The sequence below is a fragment of the Emydura macquarii genome, unplaced genomic scaffold, assembly GCF_026122565.2.
Source record: "Emydura macquarii macquarii isolate MOO-44397 ecotype Brisbane River unplaced genomic scaffold, CSIRO-AGI_Emac_v2 contig_1876, whole genome shotgun sequence".
Classification (NCBI taxonomy): Eukaryota; Metazoa; Chordata; order Testudines; family Chelidae; genus Emydura; species Emydura macquarii.
This window is the reverse complement of record NW_027132013.1, coordinates 31,405,780-31,417,427: the sequence shown is the minus strand read 5'-3', so window position 1 is coordinate 31,417,427 and position 11,648 is coordinate 31,405,780.

Genomic DNA, 11,648 nt, shown 5'->3' with positions numbered 1-11,648 from the left:
ACTCAAATGTACTCCATATCAAACAAATTTAAGCAAAGTGTCGAAGAAGGTGAAGAGAAGAAATTTTTCAATTGCTTATATACCAATTGTAGGAGTGCAAGAGGAATTGGAATTGGAAATTCTTACTGATGAGAAGAAATTTGATATAATTGGCATTACTGAAACCTGGTGGGTCAATTCCCATGACTGGAATGTTAAAAACAGCGGTTATAACCTGTTCAGGAAGGATAGAATGGTTTAAAGCGGTGTCTGGGGGTGGCCGGAGAGAGAGTACCACCATTCAACACCATTACCTGTTTTAGAGTTAGCCAATACCCAGAAGCACAGGATCTTGAATACACATGGCTCAATGTACTACTGACACAGCCTAGGAGGAATTATTGGTGGAAGTCTGTCACAGGCAACAAAATCAAACCAGAGAACAGGTTGAGTTACCCCTTAATCACCTGTCTGCAATGTGCAAAAAGAAATATTGTGTTGTAATGGGGGCCTTCAATATGGGGACATATACTGGAAATCTCATTCAGCCAGTCATAGAACATCATTAGAGTTTCTAAAAATCATAGATAATGAATTTCTAACACAAAAGGTACTGCACCCAACAGGCGGTAACTCTGCTTTGGATCCCATTTTGATAGATAAAGAGGACTTAATCACCAGACTAGAAGTTGGTGATTGCCTAGGGACAAGTGATCTTGCCCTGATTATATTTAATATGATCAAACAGTAGATAGTCCCAACTACTAATGTATATACAGTGTCATTCTTGTTATCTGAATTCCCCTTATCCAAAAAATCCTAGTTATCCAAATCCAGTGTGTCCCTTATGTAGCCCTAATCACCTGCTAATAACTTCTCAATTACCCTCTTAGTGCCTGTTAACACTAATCAACAGCTTTGTATTTGTATAGCGGTTCTGAATGGTTCCCTACAGTTACTGAGGCCTGGTGTACATTAAAGTCAAGCCAGCTACGTCACTCAATGCTATGAAAAATCAACACTCCTGAGCGGTGTAGGTAAGCTGACCTAACCCCCAATGTAGACAGCACTACATCTATGAAAGAATTCTTCCATTGATATAGCTACTGCCTCTCAGGAAGTGGATTACCTTCGTCAACAGAACTCCTCTGCTGGCGTAGGTAGTGTCTACCATGAAGCACTATAGCTCTACCACTGAAGCATTTCAAATGTAGACAAGCCCTGAAACTTAATTTCATTTCAGCAGCAACAGCACCTTGGTGGGACAATGTTGAAAAGAAAAAGTTATGTATTTGAAAGAAATGCTCACAAACTTTAGACTCCGATTAGTCAGGTTTTTTCAAAAAGATAAATAATTCAGAATTAAATTATGGCTGCAGTGGTTTTAATACTATTTTGGTGTTTTAATAAACTCAGTAAAGCTGGGGTTTTTTTACTCTTTAATAAAGTAAAAAGTACTAAGCAAACATCTGCATTACTCCCTTTATTCCCCATATTTCTATATAAGTGAAACTGCAGCTCAAAATAGCACTTTGTTTATCCAAATACCCCATTATCTGGAAGTTTTGGATGTCCCCAGGCCATTCAGATAAATGGGAGTGTACTGTACTTGATGTTTAAATGGACTAATTTCCAAAAGCTGAGGAACATTATGAATGATATTAATTTGGAAGAAAAATAGCCATAGAAAAATGTAAATGAAAACTAGAAGTTCTTTAAAAAGAGTTTCTTAGATGGGCTAGCGTCATCTTCTGGCCTTAGACTCTATGAAACTGTGACACTTAATGAGGTACCCTTGTGTATGTGAGATTAGAACCAGCCCAAAATGTGCCACATTGTACGAATGATAATCCAAATACTATAACACTTGGTGGTGGTGACTGGATCACTGTTTAGGTTTTTTTCCTTATCTTAGTAGTAACTACATTCCAAAAAAACAATGTTAAGAGAACACATGGATTCCAAAGTCAAGCACTTTAATTTGTCCCCCTTGTGCAAGTGTATTGTGATAGAATGTTAAATTACATGACCCCATACAGTTTTGCCCACAGGACCCCTAGCTCATTTGGTGCACATGATGGATATTGCTCATTGAGCCTGACTCAAATGCAGAAAGACGAAGAATGGGACAAGCTATTCAGGAATGAAGATACTATATTGCAGCACCTTACAAAAGCCCAGGAGGAAATTAATAATGCTGCATTGGGCATAGTTTGGATGGTATGAACTAATAATGCATAGGACCATGCATTGAATTATGAGGAGTCAGTAATTCTTCTTATCCTCCTGCAACTCAATGATGGAGCATGAAAAGTAGCTCTTTGGGGATCTGTAAGTGGATAGACCATGCCCATTGCAGATGGAATCTTCAGAGAAAGTAGCTGTTAAACTCTAATAAGTTAGTGTTAATGCTAGTGTGAACTGGGATTTTTCAGAAGCCTATATCTTGGTCAAATTTGAGTGAATTTTCAAAGGGGCAGCAAAAGGAATCTCTTATTCAAGTCAACACCACAGTGAAACTTCAAGTCTTTGAATTGAAGTTCTAGAGCTTCTCAACAAATGAGTTGTACAGATTTCTTTTAGCATGGGTAAAGTAACATTTTTTTCTCTGGCCTTTTAGGAAATGCCTGAACGATTTTATCTGAAACTTCCTAAAAACATTCAGCCTTGGACAGACATCTGGCCTGAAAAATTTCATCCTGAATGGCCAAAATTTGACAATGTTACAAGCAACCAAAAACAGGGCCTTACAGTGGGGAGTGTGAGACAACCTTAATTATAGGTGTCACTATAACAATGATTCACTTTGGGAGCTCTCCTCAGGCTTTTTTAAAAGTTATGTGGGATGAAAGCTCTTTGTCAAAGGAAAGGTACATTATTCAGTGAAAAGTAATACCTCAAGTTTCTGGAAATAGTGGCTTTTGATTTATCCAGTAACCTGGGCCGTTATACTCCTTAGAGACCTACAGGAGTCCTCCTCCCGCCCATGACCAAGAGTTACCATTTCACTATCTTTCGCCTCTCCTCCCTCAGTTGTGGGGACGGGACATATTGATCAATCTGGGTTCATATAGGCCTTAACCTGCTGTTTTCCATGGAAAAGAAAAATCGCTAAAGCTAGAGTAGCTGTCTCTCTCTCTCTTTTTTTTTTTTTTTTCTTTTCTCCCCCAAGCCTTGTCAGGGTGGCTGAATATGTAAATTTGACAGAAATGTCATGGTCAATTATTTAATCTAAATGATATGAACATTGTAGGTACGAGGACACATAAATCCATTCAGGAAAAGGTCATGAGGTTCTCTTTCAGATCTTACACTCTGTCGTATAGGAGAGTGTGTGTGTGTGTCAGAGGGGGATGACTGTGAGAGATGAGGGAGCTGATGCAGAATGCTGGGTGAGGAGCTTGGTGCAGCTTCTTGTTGGGGGCTGTTGATGGGTACTGAATGAGGTGCTGCACAGCCCGGGGCTGAATGGAAGGCTTCTCCCTGGTCCTGTGCTTCACAGTGCTCAGCTCCAGAGGATGGGAAGCTTTGCTTTAGGAGGATGCAGAGCAATCAGCCTCTTGAAGTGGCACTTCCCTCCCTGGCAGCTAAGCACACTGTCATGGAGAGAATGAAGAAAGGCTGAGGAGCTGCCTCAGTATTTGATGGAGGTAGAAGCACAGCAGAGGGAACAACAGAGAAGGGAGCAAACTGGTATTTCCCTCGCTGGCGCTATTTCCACTGGGCCATAATGATTGTGAAGTATTGCTGCTTTCTTATCCAGTGCTCACTCTTCTCACCTGCCTGTAGGTTGCATCCCACAGGTTGAGAAGCCCTGATCTAGACCAGCCTTATGTTTATGCATGATGTTCCTGACAAATAATATACAGTGTAGTAAATCTTACATCCAAGGTAACGTGTTACAGGAGTTTAAACTTTGTAAATGATCCCTAGATTCAGTTCTAACTAGCTTCTGCGGCCTCTCCCTGGAAATCTCAAGGAAATAAATAATATTTAGTGCAGATGCAGAACCAGTAATACCCAATAGGCAGACTGTTTTCCACGTGTGGTAAAACACTTATTAAGACAGGGTGGGGAGGATGGTGAACAAGGAATTAGACCTATAATATGAAATGATACCTACAGCAAATAGATAAATAATTGGTATCTTGAACAATCAAGAAACAAATGATAATATGAGTCCAGGAATAGTCTGGCCTCTTCAGCATCCCTGAATGCCGCAGCACGGAGACAATGGGGTCAAGCAGTGCTATGCGAGACTCAGCCATGCTGTTGCAGACATTGTGTGGTTTCTATGCCCAGGTTCCCCTTACAACCACTGCTGAGGTTCTCCAGTCTAGAAGCATCTTCTAAGAAGGACTGCTAGGGAATACTCTCATCCCCATCCTGGGCCCTATCTCTCCCTGCTATGAGCCCTCCAGCAAACAGAGGTGAGTACATCAGGGACATTCCTTAAGAGTCTCCATTCCCTGAAACTCAGGTGCCAGCTAGAGATTGGGATGCAGGAAACCTGTGTTACAACTCCGTATTTCTAGATAATTCTATCAGTGTAGTTTGTACTGCTAGTAGCTGGGGTGTCCAGCCTGTGAACCAGGTGCCACGTGTAGCCCTCACGGCTCTAAATCATGACCTTCTGGGGCAAGAGAGTCACAAAGAAAACATGTATTTGATTATGAATGAAAATGTCTTCCTTGAGCTACACTGTGATTTTGAGCCTGAAGTATTTGAATCAGGCTTGTCACTAAGGCCTGGAGGTAGGGTACCCCACCTCTTTGAACTACCTCTCCTGGCTTCTTCTGCAGCCCCAGGAACAGCTGTGGTAAGAGCTGGGACCACTCTGAGTAGTGATCTCTCTTCCCCGTAGCTGCAGCTGCTCTGCAACTCCCATATTGGTCACCTGCTGAATCACAGTGGAGGGAGGAGAGTAGCTCCAGCAGCTCCATTACCAATGTCCCTGCTGGAAAATGAAAGCCCTGAGACAGCAGGTTCTATCTGAGCTTAGGTGATCACATAGCAAAGGATTACTCTCCTTCCCCTCACAGGCACTAGGGCAGCCCAGGAGAAGTGGGGAAAAGAAAAGTTGAGAACCAACAATCACTTACAGCTTGCTCATTTTCTGCCCTGGAACTGCTTAAAGCAGATTGGAAGCTGTTATAATTTAAGCCAGTTGGCAAGGAACCATAGGCCAACTGGAAACAGTCAGAAAACTTCAGTTGCTCTCCCTCCTTCTCCCAACATATCTCCTATCTAAAGTCTTCAGGGAGGTTAGGTATAGAATACTGCTGTGCTGGCTTTATACCCGCCAGGGACCCCTTAATACCAGGAGAACATGCAGAAGGGAATGCGTGGGTGGTTTCCACTCCCTAAAGCACCTCTGTATCAACTTGTCTCTTGATTTTTTTGGAATAATATATTCAGCCCTTGGAATGAAAAGGTTGGAGATTCATGGTCTATATGGAGGCGTTTCCACACCATTCTAAAATCTACAAAATATCACTTTTAGATAGTGTTTCTAGCTGTCAGACTCAATTTTCTCTATTTAATTGTCATCCTATTGCTATTCCTATTCCTATTAATATGCCCTCTTGTACAATCCAAAAAATTCCTCACTCTGCTTGGTGTTTACACTCTTTAAATATTTCTAGACTGTTTCCATGGCCCTTGCTCTTGGTTGTCACTTAGCCAAGTTATGCACATTTTGCTTTCTTAATCTTTTCTCAATGTTTGTACAACTTTTTGAAAAATCAATAGCCTTATATAAGAGCTAAGCATTAATAAGTCAATCTCTGTAGCTCAACCCTCACCACATGCCCATTTCTCATATATACTGTCTCTGAACTGCTTCCAGTTTAAGTACATCATTTTGTTAGTGGGGTTGCCAAGAGCTAAATTCAGTACTACGTTCCACCAAATGCAGTCACCAGTGAATTTATCATTGCTCCCATTTAATATAAGCCACTTACTGCAACTTTGAGAGACAGAAAAGTCAAACTCAGGAGTATAATAAGGGGATGTATTTACTGAGGATGATGAAGTAACTAAAACAAAGAATGCAGCATATTTTATTTATTGATTTAACACATTGTTGGGTAGTATGATTGCAAAATCAATCTGACCTTTATTATAATGCCTCTAGGAAAGAAATATTGAGAAAATAGAAATTACAAGGCACCAAGGAAGCCAGGAATGCTTTTTTTTAAACCATTGCTTACAGAATCTATGAAAGAAATATATCTATAGTGAAAATAATGTAAAATAAATCAATGCAAAAGTTGGAAGGCAAACAGACAACTAAGGAAAAATATAGTTACAGGGCAGCTATAAATTACCATAATTCCACTGATTACATCAATTTACAGCAGCTGAGGACGGGCCCAAAATATCTAGTTGAACAGCTCTGTTGAAATGCAGCCATATCTGGGTTGAAAGGAAGCAACCAAGTATTGCACTGCAGTAAAGGTGGGGCTCAGACACCAAGACAATAGGGTCTTAGAAATACCACTAGGGGTTGATAAGATAGATATCATTTGGCAAAGGACAGTGAAAGAGTTAAACCTACATTAGAATGATGTTAGAAATGTGAGACAACAGCAAGCATATATATCCATATGCTTTGGGTGTATTGCAAAATACGTATATATTAGGCTGAAGTTATAAGAAGAGCTCATCTTCTGGGGGCAGTAGCAAGGCTGCGGGATGGGCTTATGCAAGGAGCAGAGTAATTCTCCCCCAGGCCAATGAGCAGTTAAAACCTCGGAGGCTACTGCAGCTCAATGCCAGCCTCTCAGAGGACAATCCCACAAAGATGAGTTGAATATGCACAGTGGTGCATCCTCCATTCCAAACCATGCGCCATTCCCTACATTCCCCCTAGTGCACTGAGGGGGGCCTTGCAGAGCCAGGCTTTGTGCCACATGAGGATGCATATCCCTTGTGCAGTCCTCTGAAATTCTATGTCCTTATGTAGCAGAGTCAGCTATGTTTCTTATAGAGGCTCTGTATCCACAGAGAGGGAGCTGGACTATAGCCTATTTTAAAACTAACATACAGATGGGTGCTAAATCTACCATTCTTGGAGACAGCTAGGGTTTAGCATACGAAAAACACTGGGGTGGGGAAGGAGTTTAAGTTACGATTACAAATTGATTCTCTCACTCACACACAATACGCTGTAGCATACTGCTACCTATTCCTCTCAGATCAATGAGGACACCTGTTAACTAGCCACCCAACATGGCAGCTAATCCCCAGGAAGTTTAGTTCCCCAAAATTAAAACCAATAAAGCAAAGCTGAGCAGACTAGTAACTTTCCCTTTCCCTGTGGCACCACCAATATAATGGGAATCATAGTTAATGATCTGAATCCAAAGCCAAACCTTGTTTTATGGAATGCTCACTCTTTGTTAAGCAAAGCTGTTAGAGCAAAAGAGCATGTTATTGATTTCAAAAATTGATTTTTTTTTGTATACCTAAAACATGACTCCCAAATTACAGCTCTTGTATTTTGCCTGCTACAACCTGATCTGTGTTTTTGCTATAGAAAAGTCTAAGCTGTAAAGTTTAGATTTGGATCCAATCTTTCTCAAAGATCAGGAGTGTTTTCAGATCTATGGTTTAGGTTCAGGTCCATTTTTTTTTTTTTTTTTAAACTAAGTGCCATTAGTTGTATTACATCTGAAAAAGAAGAGAAAATGGCAGATATATTGTTCAAGTTATATTAAATGTTTTGTGCTGCTTCTTTTGAACATTTGACAATTTATATTTCAAGCCTCTTGTTGTAATTATTGTAATTATCATTAATCATCAACTTCCAGATCAAATCGAAATGCAGAACACTGAAAAGGTCAAAGCAATGGAGAATACTACTATCTTTCAGAGATAATATGTGACATTAACATTCTGCTGCCTCACTTGTGACAAAGATTGTAATGAAAACAGAAAACGGCACAAGATTAATCTGCTCTAGTGATGAGGAGCATTTTGTGGGGAACACACCAGCGAAATTAACCATTCACTTCGCAGTCACAAATTTGAAATTCAGAACCTGATCCTGTGAGATGCCTAGAGCTCTCAGTTCCCATTGACTTCAAAGGATCAGGTCCCTAGATACTTAAGTCAGATTGGTCCTACTGTGCAGAATTCAAAGTAACAAATCACCAACATCATAGGGGAATGTGGAGAAGGTAAGACAGTTTGAGTGCAATTTTCAAATGTGTGCACATTACTAGAATGTTGCAACCCTGCTTCTGCATGCTCAAACCAGCTGTTATGTTACCTTGATGCCCCTCCACCAGCACTGAGCAGATTTCAGGGTCCTAGTAAATTGATCAGGGACGTTGTAGCACAGGTCAAAATGTGATGCTTCAGACTAGGATGACCTCTGTAAAACAAACTATAGCAGCACAAGAGTAAAAAAGTATAGCACTGAGTGGATTAAAAATGTACTAAGCAAACATCAACAAAAGACAAAAGGATGCAGTGCCAGGCACAGATATAATGTGTGTCTGTGCACTAATCAAATTTTAAGTTTTCTAAAATAACTCATAAGTCTTTAAAAAAACCAATATGAAACAAAAAAAATGTACTTCAGATTTAAAGTCTGTGGATGGTTAGCAAACATTGAGTAGGGTTGCCTCTGGATAGACTGTGGCAGGGCAAGCCTATATGACAAGTCTACATGTAGCAGGACAAGCCTACAGGGGGCAGGAGTTTGGACAGGACAATGCAGGCGACAAAAGGAAAATAGAAGGACAATGTGAGCTGTGGGAGATTGAGAAGATAGGCAAGGGAAGGTGTGGGCAGAAAACAGTGTGCAGGATGGTGTGATTCGAGGTACCTAGGGTAGCCCACACCAAAAATGCCAAGGGAAGGGCAGGCTGCAAAAAGGAGAGCAGATCCTCCCAAATCTGGTGGCTCACACTGTAGTTAGATTCACCAACCAGTCACAAACTATGTTTCTGATCCCCCACATTGATTATCAAGAAGACCAAAAAAGAAATCACAAAGCCCCCTTTATTGCATTTCAATCTCTGGCTCCCACTCAGCAATTAGGTCCAGTAAAGTGATAAGTTATTTAAAACTCTATTCACTTTACAAAATGTTCTTCTATTCCCTGGAGGACCAGCCACATTACCAGATCAATATTAACTTGGATCTTATCCAAAATACCATGCTTCCAGCCAATCCTTTAGTAACTAAAACTAAAGGTTTATTATACAAGAAAAGAAACAAATAAGAAGAGATATGTTAAATTGTCAAAGCAATCAAATACACACATATGGCTTCTAAGTCCAGATATCAGGTTCTTAGCAGCATTGGTGAGTTTGCTGGCTTTTAAAATGCTTCTGGAGCACATCCGAAACTTGGATGGGTCTGTCAGTCCTTTGTTCAAAGCTTCAGTTTGTAGAAAAGTTACTAAAAGCAGGATTGAAGACAAGATGGAGATGATGCAGCTGCCTTTTATATCCTTTACCATGTGGCTTGTACATCCTTTGTTTCAAACACAAATTCACAGCACCTGGGCATGGAAAAGCACTTGAGGTCCCCTGTTCACAGGGATGTCCTTACATGTCCTGCTGACTCAGAGGCGTAGACCGAGGCTTCTCTCAATGGGTCTATTGTATAATTGATTGCCCTTGATAGGCCATCAAGCAAACTGGATAGTGCTGATGCTAATCTGACTTGGGGCATCACCCAGAAACACAGTAGAGGTTTGAGATACAGATATATCACACATATTTATAACTCGTGATACAAAGATGATACATACAAATAAACAAGATTATCAGATTTAGCTAATTATAATCGATACCTTACATGCCATATCTTGTAAGATTCATTGCAATTTTGAACACTGATATTAATAATATTACAAATGGTCACTCATATTCATACACCGTCAAAGATGGTAAGAAAGGTGGAACAGGGAAGAGAGAGGAAGAAGAAGAGGGATGTAATGGCAGCTTCCCCACCCTAGAAAGCAATTTTCACCACACTTGACATGAAACACAAAAGCATTCTTTCCACTGAGACTCATCTGTTTTATGTGCAAAACTCAAATGCGATCAAAAAAATGTGCTTCCCACACTTGTAATGAAGTCCAACGTTATACATTACAATGGGAAAATATTAATCACATTGCCTCAGTGAGTGTAGCTGTTTTGTTTTTTAATGTTCAAGTTTATAAAACATGTTTTCGGATGATTTTTACTCAATTATTTTAATTGGTGTTTCAGAAGTCCTTTTAATCATGTTTGAACATTCAAATGTGGAAATCCTGTCTTTGCATGGTCAGAAATTGTAAGAGGAATGCCCTTAACTTTTCTGCCTACTGAGTAATGAAATGGGAGATAAAATAAGATAGAACTGGGACTGGATTACCTCTCTTTTTAATTCTTAATACTCAGGGTCAATTAGCTGTATCATTCACATACTGAAAGTTTTGTTTTTTTGCACAGTCCATAGATCTCTATTATACTTCATCAGGATATCATATCAGCTATTAGAAACATCTGTCTACAATTTTTGGCTTACTTTGAAGTTATTTAGTTATTAAAAGATTGATTTGACCCATTTTTGGATGGTTTTATTGACAACCTAGCCCAAACCTCTATGGAGCATCCCTGCTTATACTCTTCATTTCATGTACCAACCCACTCTTTATTTTATCTATCTAGTGCTGGGAAATCTTGTTTCTTATGCTGTTTTTCTTCTTGAAATCTGTATGCTGAAGCTATTCATTTGCATGAGGACTCTTTTTCAACAGCAGTAAGTCTTAGTGTCCTTGGAGAGAAGGGCCCTATTCAGCATTCAGTAGAGGAGCTTGAACTGCCTGAATCTGTCTCATTATATAGGTCATATGCAATAAGCCACGGTACCTAACAGCTGCTGGTGGTAGGATTAAGGGAGAAATATTTAATTTCATGCAAAAGCATGTGTGCCATGCTGTCTGCAGTAGCTTCTACCTGCTCCCTATGGTGCAGGCTAGATATATGGCATAACAGAGAAATCATTTAATTGTGTCAACAAAGTGTGGTGATGTTTGTTTAAAGTAAAAAATTAGTTTTGCGGTAAAATTGATTAGTTGATGGTTACTTGACTGTCACAGCGGCTGCTGGATATAAAGACAAAATTGCATTGTTAAATCTTGGGAGAGGGAGGGAAATTCCTCAGAGACCAGAAAAAATACATGCAATGTAAATTTGGATTAGTATTTCTGGTTTGTAAATCAATAAAACAGGGACGTGTGAAGAATAAACTAGATCATCTATCAAAACGGGTTGTGTTCCTATTTCTACCCCCTCAGAAACATGTGTATTTAGCATTCCAGTGCATAAAAGCATCCTAGACAAAAGAACAGAAATGGAATGTAGCTCAGTGCAGATGTATTGCCAATGACAAAAACAAGTGAAGATGAGAATCTAGCAAGCTGCTTCCCAGAATCTCTAAACTAGATCATTCTAAAATTCCCAGGTGACAGCTGATGTATAGGAAGATAAATCTTCTCTATGTACGGTTATGAAGACTGTACTTTATGCAGAATACTAATAAAGAACATATGGAAGGAGGTATGTCTTATTAGATTTGAAAAGAGGCAGGGCAAAAAACAAAATCAGGTGAGAAAACATAATTATGTTTAAAATCTAAAGTATCCGGGAAGCTTGCATCTC